At 42.7% G+C, this 25813-nt stretch overlaps 1 non-coding gene across 1 annotated transcript; it reads right to left on the bottom strand.

The window, feature by feature from the left end:
• Positions 1 to 2540: 2540 nt before the first annotated feature.
• On the bottom strand, positions 2541 to 2615 carry Trnat-ugu (transfer RNA threonine (anticodon UGU)). Its single transcript has one exon. It is a non-coding gene; the product is annotated as a tRNA-Thr (tRNA).
• Positions 2616 to 25813: the final 23198 nt, after the last annotated feature.

The raw sequence follows: 25813 nt of genomic DNA, 5'->3' as shown, positions 1-25813 counted from the left end.
AAGCTGTTATCCATGAAAAAGCTAAACGACGTATCGTGAACAAAATACAATTTAACACCGAAACAATGATATTAGCATACAATGGGCACAGACTTTAGTCAATGGGCACTGTTGAAAATTCGTGCCAGACCAGGATTAGCAACCGAGTCCCCTGGTTATTAGGGAGAGGCAATGATCACTGTGTCCGAATTACGCAGTGGTCAACATAATAGCACAAACTGCCCGAGCATGCCGTTCGTTAGATCCAAATTCTCAATTTATCCATAGACTGCTAATGCACTGCTCCTTGACATAATCCTCCTCCCCTTAATTATACAGTACATGGCCAAAAAAACAGACACCGAATATATGCAAACTTGGCCTTACGAACATTGCAGACGTCGTCTATGTAACACACGTGAAACTTCAAAGAATTTACCAATTCGTTGCATTGTTTACTATAGACCACAAATCAAGTAACGTAAAAAAAGCACTGCGTCTATTGAGATCATGATTCAGAGTTTAAAAAAAACTAATAAGTCGCCTACATATTACAGTTGCTGCCAAAAGAGGAGAACCATTATTTTCCCACAAAAGGAAATATAGTTAAAATGATGCTTCTATTTCGGTTAGTTTATGCGGTTACTAAAATTTGCCGTGAAAGTTACATAGTGGACTCTACCCTCCCCCCACCAGAACCGTAGTTATCGTGGCTGTTGTGAGACTTTTGTACACAGTTAGAGAAAGTGTGTTAAATGTGGCGCGGACGGAAACACTAGGCTACGCTACAGGGCAATCTGCTCGCACAACGTTTAGTCGGCATTCATAATCGTTGGCGTAAACAACTCTCAATCAAATAACCACCTTCCAACCTAACTTAGATCTCGGGCTACACTACCAACCGGCCTGTCATCACAACCAAATATTCATTGAGGGGGGGTGGGGGGATTTCCTGTATCTCTCTCTAATGTATCTCTAGGCACAACTGCCAGTTTTGTCAGACTCAACAGCAAGATTTACCAATGGTAAACACTTTTGAGACGGCTAGTAATTTTAGAATAGTCCTCTTCGTCTTACTTGGCATAAATTGTTCGCTGGCGTCCCAGCAGCTAGCTCCCTCAGTGTCTGCTTCTGCCATCGCACCACGCCAGTCTGCTGTTGTCCTAGCAGACCGAACGCACCGCACATCCGACACCTTCGGAACCACTCACTGGCCAGTTAGCAACTGAGCGGAACACTGTTTACATCGTGAAAGGAAAACTATGCAAAGATGTACACTTAAATGGCACGACTGAGTAGCACACACACAGTAATATCTGAGGAATGTCCTTCGACACGCGCAAAACGAAAGTCTTCTCGCGAACGTACAGCGTCTCTGAAAAAAAAATCTAGTGACTATATTCCGGCGTTACGGCCAGGTTCTCATACAAATGAGCAAAAAAGGGTAAATTTGAAATTTTTTTTGAGACAATGAAAATACATTCGAACGATCTGTTTGGGAATTACGAGTGACAATACTATGAGCTTAATTTTAGATTTTCAATAAAAAATGGCGCCCGTAATTATGATTTGATCAAGGGCTTGCGAGACTGGAGTACGCAGAGTGCGTGCAGTGTGGCACCTCAGATGTTACCTGAATTCAAAAATGGGTAACATCAGTTGATACTACATTATTTCTCTGAACTTGAAAATGGATAACATCAGTCGATAATACATAAAATTAATGGGAGCGCATACCTAACCGCAATGAAACAACCTTAAATTTAACGATACAGTGCTAATTCGAACTTTGAGTTCGATTTTGAGGGGTTTGTTTCACTCCTTATGCCTACACAAAAATTAGTTAATATTAACAAATGTCATATTATAGCTATAAGTTCCTAAGAAAAGTGTTTACTTTTAGGGGTCAGAGGTAGAAGTTAAGAGATCGAACCACTTTTAATTTATGCTGCATGCCGTTCTGAGAAAATCGTTACTCGAAAAAAAAAAGTGTTCAAAGTTTAGGGAAAACATTTAGTTATATTATTACTTCGATTTGCATGAACTGAGTGTTACACATATATTCTTAATGTCGCTGAAAACGAATCTGAAGTCAGATTTTCAATATTCAAAACAGCTAATCCAATACGGAGGGCAAACGATTATGTTTTGACCAATTTTTACCAAAAATGTATTTTCGTTATTTACGTTTAGTCTGCAATTCAAGGAGTATTTATCAGCCCTTCCTCTACCTCTGATTGTTCCTAGACAGCAACTTCCTGTTCTTCTTGGCAGGAAAAGCCGATCTGTCTAAGCTGGATATGCAGCACTCGGCAGCCTGCACTTGATATTCGTCCGATATTTTCGGTGAGTATGTTTGCATGCATTCTGCAGTATGAATCCTTTTGAGCACGTGCGATACGGGACGAGTTATCATCTACATCTATATGGATACCCTGCAAAACACATTTAAGTGCCTGGCAAAGGGTTCATCGAATCACCTACACAACTGATAATTAATTGAAACCCTCAGCTGCCGACAGGTGTTGTTGATATACTTCGATGGGGACAGCTGAAAAGTGTGCCGCTACTGGGACTCGAACCCAGGATCTCCTGCTTACAAGGCAGACGCTCAATCCATCTGAGCTATCGAGGGCACAAATGAACAGCACGACTGCAGGAATTTATCCCTCGCACGCTTCCCGTGAGACTCACACCCCGAACCGCCCACAATCCGATTACGTAATGTACTTAATAGGTATTTGTCCATCCACTCATTACTGGCTCACACTAAGGTGACGATTCCCGTAAGATTTCCGGTAGCCTGTGCGCATTCGCACAGACGAAGGTCAATGGCTGGGTGACGTTTAACCATAGATATGAAGATAGTAACTGTTCTAGAAAGAACAGGCGCCACTGACGACCGTGCAGCTCTTCTAGAATACATGATAGACCGGCCGATGTGGCCGAGCGGTTGTAGGCACTTCAGTCGGGAGCCACGCGACCGCTACGGTCGCAGGTTCAAATCCTGCCTCGAGCATGGATGTGTGTGATGTCCTTAATTTAGTTACGTTTAAGTCGTTCTAAGTTCTAGGAAACTGATGACCTCAGATGTTAAGTCCCAAAGTGCTCAGAGCCATTTGAACCATCAGTCCGTATGTTTGCACACTACTTACAGTAACTTATGCTAAGGACAACACACACACAACCATACCCGAGGGAGGACTCGAACCTCCAACGGGGGGAGCCGCGCGAACCGTGACAAGGCGTTGGACACATGGCGGGTACCCCGCGCGGCTCCTGGCAGCCGTGACACTGCTTCAAACAATGGACTGTAGAAACTTTTGTAAAGCACGGATTAAAAAAAAAAACCTTTCCGTTCCAGGAGTCTAGACAAGTACACCTTTAAAAAATGCAACTACAAAGAAATTGAATTTTCGAACGGGGCAGGGCTTAAAACTTTGAAGAGTTAAATTTTAATGGCCGTTCTCTTGTATGCAAATAGTTTCACAGTAGAAATTTCTCTAGTTTTACTTATTTATTTATTTTTTGCTGTAGGTAAAGAAGGATAGGATTCTGAGAAGGGGGAAGGGGGGGGGGGGAAGAATCTCGCCTCTCCCACCTTGGAATTCTCAGTACAGAATTTTTATTCATTACGAGATTCTCAGCCACTTGCAGAAGTGATTTCGCGTGATTCTGCAAAACCTTTCCTTTAGCCAATCGTAGCAACTATAGGATTCCGTTCCTGCTGCATGACATGTCTTGGAACGTAAACTGACCAACTTATTTGCATAAAGAGCTAGCTTATCATCCGCTTCTTTACTTACTTAGACCGTTCATGGTCTGCAAAGCATTTTTTCTTTAATCGTTTTTTTTATGTCTTTTATAAACTGCAACACTTTCTAAACTTTTCTAAACTTAACGCCGTTGAAGCATGGTCTTTTGCTGAATGACCAAAAAGCAATGCTGACAGCTGGGGTCCAAGGTTTTTGTTAATCAAGCCGTTTGTATTCTTGTTTGTATAACGCATATTTCTTTATATCTAATTGAGAAGTGAAATACCGGTTTTCGTAGATGCAGATTTAAAATATTTTAATATAACGCAATAAATATTTCATTAAAATTTTCATCCCCTTATGCTCGAAGTTAAAAACCAGTGAAACACGTAGTTTTTAAAAATTGTAACAGATTAGCCGAATACGAATTGTCAGATATGCTTTCATAATGCTTTCATAATGAACCATTTTCAGAAACGTGGAGCCGGATCTGGGGGTGAATTTCCTTCTCTCCGAGACACCCGGCTTCTTCTTCGACTTAGCCGGCAAACAGGCCGAGGACATCGGGTGGGGACCGAATATGCAGCAGTTTGTGGATGGCGACGTCGTCACTAGCTGTTGCCTTCGTGCGGGCCTCTTGTGTAAAGGGGGAGCCAACCGTGGCCAAGTGAAGGTCTGTATTCCACAGGAACGAGTTAGCATGGCACTCAGATATTTCCACGAGTCGGCGGACGGGGGTCATTTGGGGTTCTTCAAGACCTTGAACCGAGTTCAGGAATACATGTTTTGGCCCAACCTATATCGCGATGGCAGGCGATTTTTTGGCAACTGTGTCCAGTGTAAGCGTGGTAAGCCCGATGTTGGGCTGCACAGAGAACTACTACAGTCGCTTAGGGAGCTGTGTCCTCTGGACCGCGACTCAAAGATCGAAACAACGATCGACGGAAACTGGCGCCAGAAACGCACCAGCTCACTCTATTTCATCCCCTTAGGGGTTGAACTTCCAAAAACACCGAAACACGTATTTTCTTATTTGTAGCCTTGAAGTCAAATACCAATTTTCGTAGATGTAGCCTTAAAAATACTTCCATAGTTCTTCCATAATTATTTATATCAAAATAAAATGTTCATCCACTATTTCACCTCATAGAGGTTAAATTCCCAAAGATACTGAAACACATATTTCTTTATTTCTGACCTAGAAACCAGATACAAATGTTCGTATGCCTAGCTTCAAAATTACCTTAATAGCTACATGATTCAGAAATCCTTTCATGTCCTGCGTCTCCCCCTTAGAGGTGGAATTTTGAAATATGCAGTATAAGCGGTATAAGATCAACACTCTTTCCAAATCTCAAGGTTTATTTTCCTTGGCGGTCGGGACTGTGTGAGTTTCATAGTAATAGTCCTCCACACACACACACACACACACACACACACACACACACACACACACACACACACCACTACCTATGCCACCACCAACTCCTGGGGAAATTTCTGCAGACGCCCTTGTTCCACTGCAGTCATATTTTGCCGACGACCTACATTTAGCAGCGTGGGAGGGATAGTGTCGTGCAACAGACAGTATACTCAGTAGACAACGAACTGTTCGTTGTGAAATCAGCGACATATTAACCGAGACTGACACAGAAGGTGCTGAAGGTGAAGCACACTAGACTCGTGTCTACCACGGCTTCAAATAGTATCGATTTACTATGAACGGAAGTTCCGAAAAGTGAGCAAGTAATTTTACAGTAAATTCAGTACCGATGGTGAGGATATACAACGAAAAACATTTCTATAAAATTTCAGAAATAATGAAATATTCCACTCAAGTCGCTTGACAGAAAACGCAATGGATATGCTTGCACTTAAGACGGAAGGCCCTACGTGCTTACGCAGGCTTACGACAGATCGCAAAATTCGGCAGTAGGCGTAAGGCAACCTCGTGTGCTGCCATCTGTTGTTGATGCCAGGCATCAAGGTCTCAGTAGTACGGCCATGCACTGGAGAGTAGTTTGCTTTGTAAGCACTCCGTCTTCAGGCCACGAGTGACCTACTGGGACAGCACCATCCGACCGCCGTGTCATCATCCGTGGAGGATGCGAACAGGAGGGGCGGGGGTCAGCACACTGCTCTCCCGGTCGTTATGTTGGTATTTTTTGACCGGAGCCGCTACTATTGGGTCGAGTAGCTCCTCGATTGGCATCATGAGGCTGAGTGCACCCCGAGAAATGGCAAGAGCGCATGGCGGCCTGGATGATCACCCATCCAAGTGCCTTCAACGCCCGACAACGCACTTAACTTCGGTGATCCCACGTGAACCGATGCAACCTCCGCGGCAAGGCCGTTGCCGCAGATATTTTACAGTAGTTGCTTACGTTTCATAATTATCTAGTTTACGGGGAAAATGTAAAAAAGGCGATTGTCACCGAAGCTACAACTAATCTGAATTTCTGGTTAGTTATCAAGTGGTCTTGTGTGCGAGCCTGAATTTTTCATCCTTTGCGGTGGGAATGATTCAAACCCGTCATGTTCTTCTTATGAAGTGTTCTATTTATTTTGCACACAATGATCGTTTGTAGTTGTCTTGAGTTACTAGGTTGATAAATTTTTGTTTGGCGCACGTATCATAACTGAGATTTGCGCTTAATGGCTGAAGGTGAATTAGCGTAATGAGTAGTAGCGAATGTTACAGTAACATGTTTGTAAATTATTTCAGGTAAATTACGTTAGTTGTGTAATATTATCCGTATACCAGTACAGTATATGGGCCAATTACGTTAGTCATGGAATACTATCCGTATAAGACTATGTCACCTTGGTGTCCCGGAATTTGCTTCAATTTTGGAATCCACGAAAGAACTGGAAATTTTCCTTTACACAGCTTTCCATATAATTTCTATTACAGTGATTCAGTCTTGCCTGTCACTCGACTTTTCTGACTGTGAAATAAATTCTATCGCTCAGGTGCTTATTACCTCTTCGTGTTTCCATTTGCCGATATTGCGCATAAACACATATCTCAAAGTTGCTATGGACATTGATGGAGCGACACACTTTTCTATGGCGACACTGCAGTTTATAGATAGAAAAACCGATCAGTTAAAACGACATGGGTATTTTAGTTCTGAATAACCGATGTCTTTCAGTATTTGTTTGCTCTCGGTTATAACAAGTATCTTTTCATTTTTTCCTGATAACCACGTAAAAACAGATATATCAATTAGCCACAGATGTCGTAGTAAAATTTTTAGTTTTCAAATAAACCTTTTTAAAAAAAGACGAGTAATTTTTATTCGTAAGATTTCCATAGCACTGAAATACGGCGTTATTACAGAAAAAAATGGGAAAAGTTATGTATGCCACTTTAATAACACTGCTGATAGAAACGAGCAACAAATGGATTGGTCCAACATTGCCGAGACAATACTGTGCCTGTTATACAAGCAGAGCGCGAGACTGGACACAGTTTCTCGCTGTTGTCGAACGTCAGTTGTAACATAGAATGGCACCATCTGGAAGTCTGGAAGTATTTTACGATATGCGGTACGAGTGAAGAACAAAGTTAGATTTGGTCGACTTGCGACATCATACAAGGAAAAAAGTTAAAATTTAACAAATCATTCATAGTTCTGGATAAAAGTAGAAAGTGCCTGATCTGCTGCTGTGTCTACGTAGTATGCCGTTATCTGCTTTTAGCCCTTAAAAACAGAGAAATTAAAACGAAAAAGAGAGTTCTCCTGCCGCAGTTTTCACTCTTTATCGCTGGACTATACGTAATGCCTGCATAGTGCTGTGATAACCGATTACAATATAATTTTTGAGCAGAGCTTCTAAAAACTATAATCAGTAGGATAATATTACCAGTTTTCTGTAGTATAGAAGCACTCGCCAGCAGCGAAGATCGGACAAAGTTTTATTTGACTATTTAATTTAAAGAAATTAGAATTATATTAATACCGTCAGTTGCTCGCGGGCGTTGATAAATATCAACGTGGACAAGTGAAAATGTGTGCCGCGACCGGGACTCGAACCCGGGATCTCTTGCTAAAATGACAGACGCTCTATCCATCTGAGGCACAGAGGACACAGTGTATGGTTCGACTGCAGGGACTATCTCGCGCACGCCTCCTGCGAGACTCACATTCTCACCTTGAATGTCCATACACTACAGTCGTAGAGTCCCACTCCAACACACTCATTCCTCGTGGAAGACATGTCCATATCAATATAAGTATATGGTTCTGGCAATACCAGCCATGACCTTCTTCTGTGAAGATGCACACGTATTCCCCGAACTGGACTTGGTAAGAATGTGTTCCACGAGTAATGAGTGTGTCGGTGTGGGACACTACGAATGTAGTGTGTGGACATGCAAGGTGAGAATGTGAGTCTCGCGGGAGGCGTGCGCGAGATAGTACCTGCAGTCACACTATCGTCTGTGCCCTCGGTGGCTCAGATGGGCAGAGCACCTGCCATGTAAGCAGGAGATCCCGGGTTCGAGTCCCAGACGTGCACACATTGTCACCTGTCGCCGTTGATATATATCGACACACGTGAGCAGCTGACGGTATTAATATAATTCTAATTTCGTTCTGAACGGCTGCAGGTCATCATAAGGGTATTTAATTTGACATTTTGATTCCATTTATCAAGAAACTGAGAAAGTAAAAATTGTTTAATCTTTGTTTGATTTCTACGTTTACTAGAGAAAATAATGTAAATAAAAGACTGAAAATCGGTTATTACAAGAACTGGTATTGTGACGGGCTTTAACAATTAGCTTAAAGAAGGGTTGGGAAACTGATAAGAGCCGAAAACCAGTTATTTCAGCGATAACCAACATTCCCACTGGTGTTCTGAGTGGTAAGATTGACGCACAAGGACAACAAGAACAGTTTCTCAGAAAGGTTACTGGAGCTCTGATGTTCTCAAAATGAACGGGCCAGCCATTGGCGTCTGCGAGGGTGAAGGGGAGGGGGAGGGGAGGAGGTCGGGAGGGGAGGATAGGCAAAAGGGCACTTTCACCCATCGCCCCCAACCCTCCCTGGAATCTGGAGTAAAGAGTTTTTATTCGTTACAGTATACTCTTCCAGATAAGAATTCTCCACAATACTGATAAACCTTAGCTTTGGCCAGTTGTAGCGCTTATAGAGTTAGGGTCTTGTAGCTTGATGCACCTCGTAACTGACCAGCTGATTTGTACACAGAGTGCCAGTCTCAGAATCATGCACTCCAGCCCCGACCCGCCTTCCCCCCTCCCCACCACTGGAAATATTTCTGCAGACTCCAGTCTGCCACTGTGCATATATTTTGATAACATCCTGGTTTTAATAGCATCGAAGGAACAGCATTGTGCAGTAAAAGGGTAGACCTAGCACAGAACACACCATTCACAATGAAACTCATCACTTAGTAGATGGTGAAGTACTCTGAAGCTAGCCAGATAGAAACAGAACCTCCTGGCACTGCATCTAACCCAAATTCTAATCTTACACTAATCTCTTGTATGTACCTACCACGCCCTCAAAGAGCCAACGATTTACTATTATCAGAAGTTCCGAAAAATGAGGAAGAAATTGACCCACACTTTTTTGCGTTGTTTATTATTTCGATTACACCATAAAGGGAATGGACTTGTAGCCACAGGTTACACGAGCGATAGATGGTTTAAAATACATAAAAAGAGATGACAATAAGAAACGCTTTTTAAAAACACAATGATGCACGGCATTTACGATTTTTACAGGAAAAAAATGGATGACAAAATAAAGGTTTTTCAAAAATACGCTGGTAGACAATATTGGGGATTTTTTATCTTTATAGATGACTAGCGGAAAAGCTTGGTGTTGACCAGGCATTTATTTAGAGCTGTGCGTCCACGTCCGTACTATGCAGCGTCTGGCCTTGTCCTGAGTTTTTATGACGTATCTCCCGAAACATGTGTCGTACAATGATATAATTTTGTAGGTACATTCAGCGTCATATGCGGATACTGTCTGCAAAATTTATTGCGAATATAGTAGCAAAGAAGTAACAAATTTAAATGTCACGATTGCTGTGATGCCCACACACTTGGGTGTAACTAATGTACACGGGATGCTTGGCACGATCATTATGGCTACCATCACCTGTGGTCGTAATTGGACCAGCTGTGTCGACGTAGTGAAAATATAAATGTGCATAACATGGTAAACGTCCATTCTTCCCAGCCATCAGACCTGAACTACGATCAAAAATATCATAAAAAGTGGTAAGGGCAATGGCCTTGCCGCAGTGGATACACCGGTTCCCGTCAGATAACTGAAGTTTAGCACTTTCGGGCGTGGTCGGCACTTGGATGGGTGACCATATGGGCCGCTATGCGCTGTTGGCATTTTTCGGGTTGCACTCAGCCTTCCGATGCCAATTGAGGAACTACTCGTCCGAATAGTAGCGGCTCCAGTCAAAGGAAACTACCACAACGAGTGGGAGAGCCAGCTCCTCCTCCACCCTCAGTGAGAATGACGTGGCGGTCGGATGGTCCTGATTGGCCACTTGTGACCTGAACACGGAGTGCTTTTTTAAAGTAGTACTCCCTACATAAAACTGACAGTCTAGGCTCAGGGACTGTCCACGGTAAATGCTGCAATGGACCTACGAATACTATTAAAATAACGGTTTGAGTTCTCTTTAATTGTCCAATCATCTGAAGTGAGTCCTTATTGCAGTACGCTGAAAAATAGATTTTATGTTAATGGCGGATAAATTTTATGTGAATGGCGGCAAATTAACTTTACCCTAATGACACACAAGGTCAATGCCGTACTATCACGTTAAGTATTCTCAGATCGAAATGTTTTGCATTACAAAATCTCCAATGTAGATTCATAATACCGCAATTATAATTCTCAAAATAATTTGGAGCTACGTTCAATGCATATTTAAATGCATCTTTCAAAACAATAACAGAATTCTCATTAGATCATCATTATCAATGGCTAGAGTATTCCTATTATTTCGTCTACCAAAAACCGCGTCTCACTATGGCTTCTTCAGTACGCTGTTTTGTTTTCCACTGTTGACAATAGAAACGATCTGGCAGATGTGACATTGTAGATGCGCAGTATGCGTGTCTTAATGCAAATAAACCGTCTGGAACATTTACCCTTGAACGTCCCTAGAATGGGATTTCATGGAACGTTATTACTTTCCTGTGTCCATTTCCATCACAAAAGCTGATCGCCACGACTGGGGAAGGGGAGGAGGGGGTGGGCTGAAAGTTGGCAGCAGTGGCAGAAAAACCGAAGAAAACCTCATGTTTTCGTCATTTGTTTTCATAATGAAGTAGTGCCAATTCATCACATCGCACGCTTTTCTCTCGGAAACGGTAAAATTCATCGTCTGGATATCAATGTCGCCTGCTGAGGTATGCAGTCGCACCACTCTGTACGAAATAGGTTCTAAGCTGATGCAGTCGACAAGTAACATCGAAATATATCGTCACCTAGAAATACATCGACACCTCGAAATAAATCCACACCTCGAAATAAATCGCCACCTCGAAATAAATCGCCACCTCGAAATAAATCGCAACCCTCGAAAAATCGCAACCTCGAAATAAATCGACACCGTGAAATAAATCGAAACCTCGAAATAAATCGACACCTCCAAACAACCGCTACACCGAAATGAGTCGATATCCCGAAGTATATCGACATCTAGACGCATTTCGGCTTACCATATAGACCGAAATCTCGATGCTAGTCGACATATCGAGATAAATTGAGGTACAGAAATATATCGATATCTCGAAATATATTGGTACCACGTAATATAAAGATATCTCTCAAAATAGCGATATCTAGAAATTTATGGATTACTAGAGATATGGAGGTACCTTGAATTATATCGATATCTCGATAAGAATCGATATCTGTAGTACACCAATACATGGAAATATATCGATACCTGGAAATATGTAGACAACCTTAATTGTGTCGGTATATCAAAATAAATCGATATCTCGATATAATCGGATACTCTAAATCAATCGATATCTCGAAATAAATAGACTCCTCAATATAGATAGATATCTCGAAATAAATCGATATCATGATTTAATGTGCGCATCTACGTAAGTCGATATATCGAATTGAATCGATAATGGGAAAAGTATGGACGTCTCAAAATAAATCTGTACCCCTAAGAAAACGATTATCGAAATAAATAGATATAACGAAATATATCGCTATCTTGATAAATACCTTATCTAGTGGTCGGATAAATGTTTCAAGATGACATGACATAACAGTATAGTCTACATACATGAAAATACTTTGGATTTTCAATATATCGATAGATTTCTAGACCTCGGGAAAAAAAATCTTTGATCCGACCTCGGGGCAAAAACGCAGACCTCGGGAAAAAACGTCGACCTCGGGGAAAAACGCCGACCTTAGGGCAAAAACGCCGACCTTAGGGCAAAAACGCCGACCTCGGGGGAAAACGCCGACCTCGGGGAAAAACGCCGACCTTGGGAAAAACGACGACATCGTGGAAAAACGCCGACCTTGGGGAAAAAGGACGACATCGTGGAAAAACGCCGACATCGGGGTAAAACGCCGCTGTTGGGGAAAAACGCCGACCTCGGGGAAAAACGCCCACCTCGGGGAAAAACGCCGACCTCGGGGAAAAACGCCGACCTTGGGAAAAACGACGACCTCGGGAAAAACGACGACCTTCGGAAAACTGCTGACCTCAGGAAAAATCCAGTTCCATTAATTTACATAGACAATAATGTTAGTTACCATTAGGTTCTCAAAATGCAATCAAATTCCTGGTATTTATCACCTCACACAAAAAGTGGTCATGACAGAAAAGTCTCGTTCTTTAGAAAGTTTAGAATGAGATGTTCTAAATAATGCAGATAATCCATTTACAATAATCTACAAGCACTGCACAATGAGAAGAGACTGTCAACCAGAGCACTTTGAAATAGTGCACAGCCAGGAAGACAGAGGTTGCATTGCTGTTTATAATCCTCTGGTGCTTGAGATTCAGAATCCAGGATTGCCTCGAATGAGAACAGCACGAATGAATGTCCTGCACCAGTATAGAACTTACTCTGGAACTCCACAGAAAATCACAAGGCACAATTATATCACATCATTTTCAGCAAACTACAGAAGCCTCTAGTGGACATAACAACGTCGTCACCTCCTTCACTAGTGAAAGATCTTAGTAGCTATTGAGTCAAGAGTAGGTGGCCAATTAATAATTTGTTGTTCAAAGCTAACTTCAGTGTAGATGGGAATACTCAGTGGACATCTTTAACCATCATATTTTACTGTCTAAGATATGTCAACTTCCCAGACTATAAGTATAAGCAGAGCTTGGTCTTTACCAATCCGAGATTGTTTAGAATAGGTATCAATGGAATCAGATCCACTGGGCATTTAGAGCAACCTGCTTTAAACAATATGAGCAGGCAATAGACACAGACACAGAATTTGAAATTTCTCTGTGAAGCGGTTACCTTCATCGTCTTCAAACTTACTTTGTGTGCTGCGGTATGCGGAGGCACTAATAGCAACACAGTAAAACACAGAAGAAACTTATAAGTTGATGTAATCAGCCAGTAAGAAGCAGTAAAATTCAAGTTTTAGTAATCGATTATTGACTTATTATCCGGCTTTGGTGCCTCAGACATGTCCGACGACCTTAAGATTTGGCATGAAACGAAGTCTGGAAGACACGTTACACGATAGAATTGGAAAAGTGTTCATGTGTTGTAAAAACCTAAGAAATCGTCCCGTTTTCGTCAATTGCCGTCGAATCGACGTAATGACATATCGTCACATTGGATGCTTTTCTCTATAAAACAGTTACATTTATCGTCTGGAAACTTATGTCCCTGGCTGCGGCATGTGGAGGCACTAATAGCAACCCCATAGAACACAGAAGAAGCTTCTAAGTTATTGGTTCAAATGGCTCTGAGCACTATGGGACTTAACATCTGTTTTCATCAGTCCCCTAGAGCGTAGAACTCCTTAAACCTAACTAACCTAAGGACATTAAACACATCCATGCCCGAGCAGGATTCGAACCTCCGAGCGTAGCAGTCCCGCGGTTCCGGACTGAGCGCCTGAACTTCTTGACCACCGCGGCCGGCTCTAAGTTGATGTAATCGGCCAGTAAGAAGCAGTACAATTCAAGTTTTAGCTATCGATTATTGACTTATTAGCCGCCTATGGCGCCAGGGATATGACTGACGACGTTACGATTTTGCATGAAACGAGGTCTGGGAGCCACGTTACACGAGAATGTGTGAAAACTGATCATATGTAGTAAAAACTTAAGAAATCCTCCCGTTTTCGGCATCTACTATCGAATCGACGAAATACCAGATCGCCACAATGGCCGCTCTTCTCTCTGAAACGGTTACATTTATCGTGGGCAAAGCTATGTCGCGTGCTGCGATATGCGGAGACACTAAAAGCACCATAGTAGAACACAGAAGAAGCTTCTAAGTTGATGTAATAGCCAGTAAGAAGCAGTACAATTTAAGTTTATTTATCGATTTTTGACTTTTTAGCCTTCTTTTGTGCCTTGGATATCAGCTAGGTCCTTACCATTTTGCATGCAGGGACGACTAGCAGCCACGTTGCACGGGAGAATGTGAAAAGTGATCATATGTAGTAAAAACCTAAGAAGTCCGCCAGGTTTCGTCATTTGCTATCGAATCGACTTTATGTCAGTTCGTCACATTGGCCGCTCTACACTTTGAAACGGTTACATTTATCGTGTGGAAGGCTATGTCGCGTGCTGCGATATGCGGAGACACTAATAGCACCATAGTAGAACACAGAAGAAGCTACTAAGTAGATGTAATAGCCTGTATGCAGCAGTAAAATTCAAGTATAGTTATCGATTTTTTTACTTTTTAGCCTTCTCTGGAGCCTTGGACATGAGCTAGGACATTAAGATTTTGCATGCAGGGAGGTCTAGCAGCCACGTTGCAGGGGACAATGAGAAAAGAGTTCATATGTAGTAAAAACCTAACAAATCCGACCGTTTTCGTCATTTGCGATCGAATCGATTTAATGTCAGATGGTCACATTGGCCGCTCTTCTCTCTGAAACGGTTACATTTATCGAGTGCAAAGCTATGTCGCGTACTGCGATATGCGGAGACACTAAAAGCACCATAGTAGAACACAGAAGAAGCTTCTAAGTTGATGTAATATCCAGTAAGAAGCAGTACAATTCAAGTTATCGATTTTGACTCTTTAGTCGGCTTTGGGGCTTGGACATGAACTACGAACTTAAGATTTTGCATGCAGGGAGGACTAGCAGCCACGTCGCACGGGAGTATTTGAAACCTATTTATATGTAGAAAAAACCTAAGAAATCCGCCCGTTTTCGTCATATGCTATCGAATCGATTTAATGACAGAACGTCACATTGGCAGCTCTACTCTCTGAAACGGTTACATTTATCGCGTGGAAGGCTATGACGCGTGCTGCGATATTCGGAGACACTAAAAGCACTATAGTAGAACACAAGAAGATTCTTAGTTGATGTAATAGCCAGTAAGAAGCAGTACAATTTAAGTTTAGTTATCGATTTTTCAATTTTTAGGCGGCTTTGGTGCCTTGGACATAAGCTATGACCTTAAGATTTTGCATGCAACGAGGACTAGCAGCCACGTTGCACGGGGGAATGTGAAAAGTGTTCATATGTAGTAAAAATCCAACTAATCCGACCGTTTTCGTCATTTGCTACCGAATCGACTTAATGTCACATCGTCACATTGGCCGCTCTACTCTCTGAAACGGTTACATTTATCATGTGGAAGGCTAAGTCGCTTGCTGCGATATGCGGAGACACTAAAAACACCATAGTGGAACACAGAAGAAGCTACTAAGTTGATGTAATAGCCAGTAAGAAGCAGGACAATTCAAGATTAGTTATCGATTTTTTACTTTTTAGCCTTCTTTGGAGCCTTGGACATGAGCTAGGACCTTAAGATTTTGCATGCAGGGTCTAGCAGCCACGTTGCAGGGGACAATTAGAAAAGTGTTCATATGCAGTACAAACCTAACAAATCCGCCCCTTTTCGTCATTTGCTATCGAATCGACTTAACGTCAAATGGTCACATTGGCCGCTCTTCTCTCTGAAACGGTTACATTTATCGTGTGCAAAGCTATGTCGTGTACTGCGGAATGCGGAGACACTAAAAGCACCATAGTAGAACACAGAAGAAACTTCTAAGTTGATGTACTAGCCAGTAAGAAGCAGTGCAATTCAAGTTATCGATTTTGTACTTTTTAGCCGGCTTTGGGGCACTGGACATGAGCTAGGAACTTAAGATTTTGCATGAAAGGAGGACTAGCAGCCACGTTGCACGGTAGTATGTGAAAAATATTCATATGTAGTAAAAACATAAGAAATCGGCCCGTTTTCGTCATTTGCTATCGAATCGAGTTTATGTCAGATCGTCGCATTGGCTGCTCTACACTCTGAAACGGTTACATTTATCGTGTGCAACGCTATGTCGCGTGCTGCGATATGCGGAGACACAAAAAGCACCATAGTAGAATACAGAAGAAGATTCTACGTTGATGTAACAGTCAGTAAGGAGCAGTACAATTCAAATTTATTTATCGATTTTTGACTTTACGCGTTACATAACTTGTAGGAACATAAAAAGTATTGACCTTGACGCTCTAACAGCCGATTGCTCAGAAATCTCATGGCATCAAATAATCAGAGAACCTTCAATCGACGGCAAAATTAATGAACTTGGTGATAAACTCTTTGCCCTCTATGACAAACGTGCACCTGCGCACACAGTCCGTGTAAGAAAATCTCCTGCTCCATGGCTGACAGCTGAATTACGTCAAAGGATGACTAATAATGATGCTGCCCACAGGCGTTTCAAGGCAGATCCGAAAACCGAGCGTTTCGAAGAATATAGAAAGCTACGGAACAGAGTGAAACAATGCATTCGCAATGCCAAAATCAGGCACGCTCGCTCCCTTGTATGCAGCGATCTGAAACCCACGACTCTATGGAAGAATCTCCGTAGCTTGGGGGTCGGAAAGGCAAAATCGGAAACTACTTTTCATGTGTCAGCTAACGAATTAAATGAATTCTTCTCTGCACCTCTGATTACCAGCACGGCTGATAATTACCGTCCACAAGAATCCCCAAACAGGATAACTAACAACGATACCTTCCACCTAAAACATGTAACAACAAATACGGCAAGAATAGCAATAATGAGAATCTCTTCTGATGCAATAGGCAACGACATTATCGGTATAATCATGGTTAGAATGTTGTCGATATCTTAGTACCTGTCTTAACTGACATATTTAATTTTTCCCTCGTGAACGGAATATACCCCACTGCATGGAAAAGAAGCATAATTCGACCCATCCCTAAGATCGAAAACCCGCAACTGCCTAGTGATTACCGACCAATTAGCATACAGCCAGCTGTTTCCAAAGCACTTGAATATATTGTTCATGACCAAATCACTGAACACTTGCATGAATTCAGTCTATATGACAAATTTCAATCTGGTTTCCGTAAACATCACAGCACAAACACTGCTCTAATTAAAGTAACTGATGACCTGAAATATGCCATCGACAATCGAAAGGCAACAATATTGACGCTACTGGACTTCAGCAAAGCTTTTGACACTGTTAACTTTGACATATTACTCAGAAAAGTGCAACAGCTTAATTTCTCTGATAGTGCAATGAGATGGTTTGAAAGCTACTTAAAAGACAGACAGCAATGTGTTGTCTGCGCAAATGAAAAATCTTCCTCGAAACATGTTTCTTCGGGAGTGCCACAAGGATCAGTCTTAGGACCACTGTTGTTTTCGTCGGTTTTGTCCTCCTGTAAACATATGCCGACGACCTCCAGCTCTACCTAAGCGTCAGACCTGAAGACGTAAACACTGCAATCGCTCTGATGAATGATGATCTGTCTTCAGTAGTGACATGGGCGAAAAACCAGGGGCTTAAATTAAACGCAAAAAAGACGCAAGTAATCTTAATAGCCCATCAGAAATTAATAAGTTCAGATTTCCGCGAACGGCTACCTCCTATTCTGCTCGAAGGTACTCCAATACCATATCAGAAAACAGTGAAAAACTTGGGTGTAACTTTGGACGAGCATCTCAACTGGGCGGAGAATACAGTCGCAGTGTGCCGAAAGACGTCTGCTTCTCTCTATGCTCTCAAAAAGTTTCGGAACATATTCCCACAGAACTTGAAACGCCAGCTCGTGCAAGCACTCGTTCTACCGAACCTCCACTATTGTGATGTGATTCAACAAGGCATGAGTAGTGAAAACAAAAGACGTCTAGAGCTAACCATGAATGCCTGTGTGCGTTACACCTGCAACATTCGCCGATATGATCATGTTAGTGCTTCATACTCCGAGCTAGGGTGGCTGCGGCCGGACAAACTGCGTGACTACCACACTATATGTCTACTTCACCGACTCCTCGTCGCGCAAGCACCCCAGTACCTAGCTTCAGAGATTAAAAACGTGTAATGCCATCATAATCGAAACACGAGGTCGCTCTTATCTGGTATCCTAGCTGTGCCCACTCACAAAACAAAAACTTTTGCAAACTCCTTCTCAGTTGCCGCTGTTCGCCTCTGGAACAAACTGCCCCTCACCTTGAGGAAAATTCAATCTCCTGTTGCTTTTAAGAAGAAGTTGAAGCATTTCCTACTATCATCCGCATGAAAATTCTCCACAAAATTAATGTGCAAGGCCAATCGTCTCATATGTCAAATAGCAAAGCTAGCGTCTCCTATCTTGCTTCTGAGATGCCTTCCTCTTCATCTATCTCTATTAGCCACGCAGTCTTCTTTTCCTTTATATTTTCCTTAATTATGTTTCATCATGTCCCTCTATTCCTCTCCTCCCTTCACCATGAGTTCCCCCCACACTCCCTGCTGCCAGCACTCCTATCTGAAATCTTTCTCTTCAATAATGTATTTTTCGAGGTGTACCTTTCTAATTGTTTATCTCACTTTTTGTATTAGATGTAGTTTAACATGCCTACTACAACATATGACTGTAAAATAAGTAGAATGCCTGGTTAGATGTAAGAGAGGGACTGATGGCCCTAATCTTGTCAGGTTAAATAAAAAAATAAATAAATAAATAAATAAATTTGCTATCGAATCGACTTAAAGTCAGATCGTCACATTGGCCGCTCTTCGCTCTGAAACGGTTACATTTATCTTGTGCAAAGCTATGTCGCGAGCTGCGAAATGCGGAGACACTAAAAGAACCATAGTAGAACAGAGAAGAAGCTTCTAAGTTGAAGTAATAGCCAGTATAAAGCAGTACAATTAAAGTTTAGTTTTCGATTTTTGGCTTTTTTGCCGGCTTTGGCGCCTTGCAAATGAGGTAGGACCTTAAGATTTTGCATGAAGGGAGGACTAGCACCAACGTTGCACGAAAGAATGTGAAAAGTGTTCATATGTAGTAAAAACCTAAGAAATCCGCCCGTTTTCGTCATTTGCTATCGAATCAACTTAATGTCATATAGTCACATTGGCCGCTCTTCTCTGTGAAACGGTTACATTTATCGCGTGCAAAGCTATGTCGCGTGCTGCGATATACGGAGACACTAAAAGCACCATAGTAGAACACAGAAGAAGCTTCTAAGTTGATGTAATAGCCAGTAAGAAGCAGTACCATTCAAGTTTACTTACCGATTTTTGACTTTTTAGCCGGCTTTGGTGCGTTGAAATTGAGCAAGGGCCTTAAGATTTTGCATGAAGGGAGGACTAGCAGCCACGTTGCATGGGAGAATCTGAAAAGATTTCATATGTAGTAAAAACCTAAGAAATCAGCCCGTTATCTTCATTTGCTATCGAGTCGACTTAATGTCAGATCGTCACATTGGCCGCTCTTCTCTCTGAAACGGTTACATTTAACGTGTGCAAAGCTATGTCTCTTGCTGCGAAATGCGGAGACACTAAAAGCACCATAATAGAACACAGAAGAATCTTCTAAGTTAATGTAATAGACAGTAAGAAGCAGTACAAATCAAGTTTTAGTTACAGGTTATAGAATATTTAGCCGGGTTCGGTGCCTTGGACATGAGCTAGTACCTTAAGATTTTGCATAAAGGGAGGACTAGCAACCCCGTTGCACGGGAGTATTTCATAAGTGTGCATATGTAGTAATAACCTAAGAAATCAGCCCGTTTTCGTCATTTGCTATCTATTCGGCTTCATGTTAGATGGTCACATTGGCCCCTCTTCTCTCTGAAACGGTCGCGTACTGCGGAATGCGGAGACACTAAAAGCACCATAGTAGAACACAGAAGAAGCTTCTAAGTCGATGTAATAGCCAGTAAGAAGCAGTACAATTCAAGTTTAGTTATCGATTTTTGGCTTTTTAGCCGGCTTTGGCGCCTTGGACATGAGCTAGGACCTACAGATTTTGCATGCAGGGTGGACTAGCAGTCACGTTGCACAGGAGAATGTGAAAAGTGTTCATATGTAGTAAGAACCTGAGAAATCCGCTAGTTTTCGTCATTTGTCTTTGAATCGACTTAATGTCAGATCGTCACACTGGCCGCTCTTCTCTCTGTAACGGTTACATTTATCGTGTGCAAAGCTATGTCGCGTGATGCGGAATGCGGAGACACTAAAAGCACCATAGTAGAACACAGATGAAGCTTCTAAGTTGACGTAATAGCCAGTAAGACGCCGTAAAATATTAGTTTTAGCTACCGATTATTGACTTTTTAGCAGGCTTTGGTGCCTTGGACATGAGCTAGGACGTTACGATTTTGCATGAAGTTAAGAATTACAGCCACGTTGCACGGGACAATGTGAAAAATGTTCATATGTTGTAAAAACCTAAGACATCCGCCCGTTTTCGTCATTTGCTATCGATTCTACTTAATGTCATATCGTCACATTAGCCGCACTTCTCCCTGAAACGGTTACATTTATCGTGTGCAAAGCTATGTCGCGTGCTGCGGAATGCGGAGACACCAAAAGCCCCGTAGTAGAACACAGAAGAAGCTTCTAAGTTGATGTAATAGCGAGTAAGGAGCAGTATTATTTAAGTTTTAGTGATCGATTTTTAAATTTTTAGCCGTCTTTGGTGCCTTGGACATGACCTAGGACCTTACGATTTTGCAAGAATGGAAGACTAGCAGCCACGTTGCACAGGAGAATGTGAAAAGTGTTCATATGTAATACAAACCACAGATATCCAACCGTTTTCGTCATTTGCTATCGAATCGACTTAATGTCAGATCGTCACATTGGCCGCTCTTCTCTCTGAAACGGATACATTTATCGTGTGCAAAACTATGTGGCGTGCTGCGATATGTGGAGACACTAAAAGCCCCATAGTAGTACACAGAATAAGCTTCTAAGTTGATGTAATAGCCAGTAAATAGCAGTACAATTTAAGTTTTAGTGATCGATTTTTTAATTTTTAGCCAGCTTTGGTGCCTTGGACATGAGCTAGGACCTTACGATTTTGCATGAAGGGAGGACTAGCAGCCACGTTGCACGGGAAAATGTGAAAAGTGTTCATATGTAGTAAAAACCTAAGAAATTCGTCCGTTCTCAACATTTGCTATCGAATTGACTTAATGTCAGATCGTCACATTGTCCGCTCTTCTCTTTGAAACGGCTACATTTATCGTGTGCAAAGCTATGTCGCGTGATGCCATATGCGGGGACACTAAAAGCACCACAGTAGAACACAGAAGAAGCTTTTAAGTTGATGTAATAGCCAGTAAGCAGCAGTGCAATTCAAGTTCAGTTATCGATTTTTGACTTTTTAGCCGGCTTTCGTGATCTGGACTGAGCTAGGACTTTACGATTTTGCATGAAGGGAGCACTAGCAGCCACGTGGCACAGGAGAATGTGAAAAGTGTTCATATGTAGTAAAAACTTAAGAAATCCGCACGTTTTCGTCATTTGCTATCGAATCGACTTAATGTCAGATCGTCACATTGGCCGCTCTTCACTCTGAAACGGATACATTTATCGTGTGCAAAGCTATGTTGCGAGCTGCGATATGCGGAGACACTAAAAGCACCATAGTAGAACACAGAAGTAGCTTCTAAGTTGATGTAATAACCAGTAAGAAGCAGTACCATTCAAGTTTTAGTTATCGATTTTTGACTTTTTAGCCGGCTTTGGTGCCTTGGACATGAGCTACGACTTTAAGATTTTGCATAAAGGGAGGACTAGCCACCACGTTGCACGGGAGAATGTGAAAAGTGTTCATATGTAGTAAAAACCTAAGAAATCCGCCCGTTTCGTCATTTGCTATCGATTCGACTTTATATCAGATCGTTAAATTGACCGCTCTTGTCTCTGAAACGGTTGCATTTATCGTGTGCAAAGCTATGTTGCGTGCTGCAATATGCAGAGACACAAAAAGCACCATAGTAGAACACAGTAAAGCTTCTAAGTTGATGTAATAGCCAGTAAGTCGCAGTAGAACTCAAATTTAGATATCGATTTTTGAATTTTTAGGCGGCTTTGGTGCCTTCGACATGAGGTAGGACCTTAAGAATTTGTATGAAGGGAGGACTAGCAGCCACGTTGCTCGGGAGAAGGTGAAATGTGTTCAAATGTAGTAAAAACATAAGAAATCCGCCCGTTTTCGTCAGTTGCTATCGAATCGACTTAATGTCAGATCGTCACATTGGATTCTCTTCTCTCTGAAACGGTTACATTTATCGTGTGCAAAGCTATGTCGCGTGCTGCGATATGCGGAAACACTACAAGCACCATAGTAGAACAAAGAAGAAGCTTCTAAGTTGAAGGAATAGCCAGTAAGAAGCGGTAAAATAATACACTCCTGGAAATTGAAATAAGAACACCGTGAATTCATTGTCCCAGGAAGGGGAAACTTTATTGACACATTACTGGGGGTCTGGTACATCACATGATCACACTGACAGAACCACAGGCACATAGACACAGGCAACAGATCATGCACAATGTCGGCACTAGTACATTGTATATCCACCTTTCGCAGCAATGCAGGCTGCTATTCTCCCATGGAGACGATCGTAGAGATGCTGGATGTAGTCCTGTGGAACGGCTTGCCATGCCATTTCCACCTGGCGCCTCAGTTGGACCAGCGTTCGTGCTGGACGTGCAGACCGCGTGAGACGACGCTTCATCCAGTCTCAAACATGCTCAATGGGGGACAGATCCGGAGATCTTGCTGGCCAGGGTAGTTGACTTACACCTTCTAGAGCACGTAGGGTGGTACGGGATTCATGCGGACGTGCATTGTCCTGTTGGAACAGCTAGTTCCCTTGCCGGTCTAGGAGTGGTAGAACGATGGGTTCGATGACGGTTTGGATGTAGCGTGCACTATTCAGTGTCCCCTCGACGATCACAGAGGTGTACGGCCAGTGTAGGAGATCGCTCCCCACACCATGTTGCCGGGTGTTGGCCCTGTGTGCCTCGGTCATATGCAGTCCTGATTGTGGCGCTCACCTGCACGGCGCCAAACACGTATACGACCATCATTGGCACCAAGGCAGAAGCGACTCTCATCGCTGAAGACGACACGTCTCCATTCGTCCCTCTATTCACGCCTGTCGCGACACCACTGGAGGCGGGCTGCACGATGTTGGGGCGTGAGCGGAAGACGGCCTAACGGTGTGCGGTACCGTAGCCCAGCTTCATGGAGACGGTTGCGAATGGTGCTCGCCGATACCCCAGGAGCAACAGTGTCCCTAATTTGCTGGGAAGTGGCGGTGCGGTCCCCTACGGCACTGCGTAGGATCCTACGGTCTTGGCGTGCATCCGTGCGTCGCTGCGGTCCGGTCCCAGGTCGACGGGCACGTGCACCTTCCGCCGACCACTGGCGACAACATCGATGTACTGTGGAGACCTCACGCCCCACGTGTTGAGCAATTCGGCGGTACGGCCACCCGGCCTCCCTCATGCCCACTATACGCCCTCGCTCAAAGTCCGTCAACTGCACATACGGTTCACGTCCACGCTGTCGCGGCATGCTACCAGTGTTAAAGACTGCGATGAAGCTCCGTATGCCACGGCAAACTGGCTGACACTGACGGCGGCGGTGCACAAATGCTGCGCAGCTAGCGCCATTCGACGGCCAACACCGCAATTCCTGGTGTGTCCGCTGTTTCGTGCGTGTGATCATTGCTTGTACAGCCGTCTCGCAATGTCAGGAGCACGTATGGTGGGTCTGACACACCGGTGTCAATGTGTTCTTTTTTCCATTTCCAGGAATGTAGTTTTAGCTATCGATTATTAACTTTTTTGCCGGCTTTGGTGCCTTGGGCATGAGCTAGGACCTTACGATTGTGCATGAAGGGAAGATTAGCAGCCACGTTGCACGAAAGTATGTGCAAAGTGTTCATATGTAGTAAAAACCTAAGAAATCCGCCCGTTTTCGTCGTTTGCTATCGATTCGACTTTATATCAGATCGTCACATCGGCCGCTCTTCTCTCTGAAACGGTTACTTTTATCGTGTGCAAAGCTATATTGAGTGCTGCAAAATTCGGAGACACTAAAAGCACCATAGTAGAACACAGAAGGAGCTTCTAAGTTGACGTAATAACCAGTAAGAAGCAGTATAATTCAAGTTTTAGTTATCAATCTTTGACTTTTTATCCGGCTTTGGTGCCTTGGACATGAGCTACGAGCTTAAGATTTTGCATGAAGGAAGGACTAGCAGCCACGTTGCACGGGAGAATGTGAAAAGTGATCGAATATAATAAAAACCTAAGAAATCCGCTCGTTTTCGTCATTTGATATCGAATCGACTTAATGTCAGGTCGTCACATTGGACGCTCTTCTCAATGAAACGGTTATATTTATCGTGTGCAAAACTATGTGGCGTGCTGCGGAATGCGCAGACACTAAACGTCCCATAGTAGAACACAGAAGAAGCTTCTAAGTTGACGTAATAGCCAGTAAGAAGACGTAAAATAATAGTTTTAGCTATCGATTATTGACTTTTTAGCCGGCTTTGGTGCCTTGGACATGAGCTAGGACCTTAAGAATTTGTATGAAGGGAGGACTAGCAGCCACGTTGCACGGGAGAATGTGATACGTGTTCAAATGTAGTAAAAATCCAAGAAATCCGAAAGTTTTCGTCATTTGCTGTCGAATTGACTTAATAACAAATCGTCACATTGGCTGCTCTTCTCTCTGAAATGGTTACATTTATCGTGTGCAAAGCTATGTCGCGTGCTGCGATATGCGGAGACACTAAAAGCGCCGCAGTAGAACACAAATGAAACTTCTAAGTTGATGTAATAGCCAGTAAGAAGCAGAAGAACTCAAATTTAGCTATCGATTTTTGAATTTTTAGCCGGCTTTGGTGCCTTGGACATGAGGTAGGATCTTAATATTTCGCATGAAGGGAGGACTAACAGCCACGTTGCACTGGAGAATGTGAAAAGAGATCGCATGTAGTAAAAACCTAAGAAATCCGCTCGTTTTCGTCATTTGCTATCGAATCGACTTAATGTCAGATCGTCACACTGGCCACTCTTCTCTCTGAAACGGTTAAATTTAACGACTGCAAAGCTATGTCGCGTGCTGCGGCATGCGGAGACACTACAAGAACCATAGTAGAACGCAGAAGAAGCTTCTAAGTTTATGTAATAGCCAATAAGAAGCAGTACAATTATAAGTTTTAGTTAACGATTTTTGACTTTTTAGCCGGCTTTGGTGCCTTGGACATGAGCTAGGACCCTAAGATTTTGCATGAAGGGACGCCTAGCTGCCACGTTGCACGGGAGAATGTAAAAAGCGTTCATATGTAGTAAAAACCTAAGAAATCCGCCTGTTTTCGTCATCTGCTATCAAATCGACTCAATGTCATATCGTCACGTTAACCGCTCTTCTCTCTGAGACGGTTACATTTATCGTGTGCAAAGCTATGTCGCGTGCTGCGGAATGCGGAGAATCTAAAAGCACCATAGTAGAACACAGAAGAAGCTTCTAAGTTGATGTAATAGGCAGTAAGAAGCAGTAAAATAATAGTTTTAGCTATCGATTATTGAATTTTT

Source organism: Schistocerca gregaria, unplaced genomic scaffold (genome assembly GCF_023897955.1).
Source record: "Schistocerca gregaria isolate iqSchGreg1 unplaced genomic scaffold, iqSchGreg1.2 ptg000437l, whole genome shotgun sequence".
Classification (NCBI taxonomy): Eukaryota; Metazoa; Arthropoda; class Insecta; order Orthoptera; family Acrididae; genus Schistocerca; species Schistocerca gregaria.
This window is presented reverse-complemented; position numbering and strand designations above follow the sequence as displayed.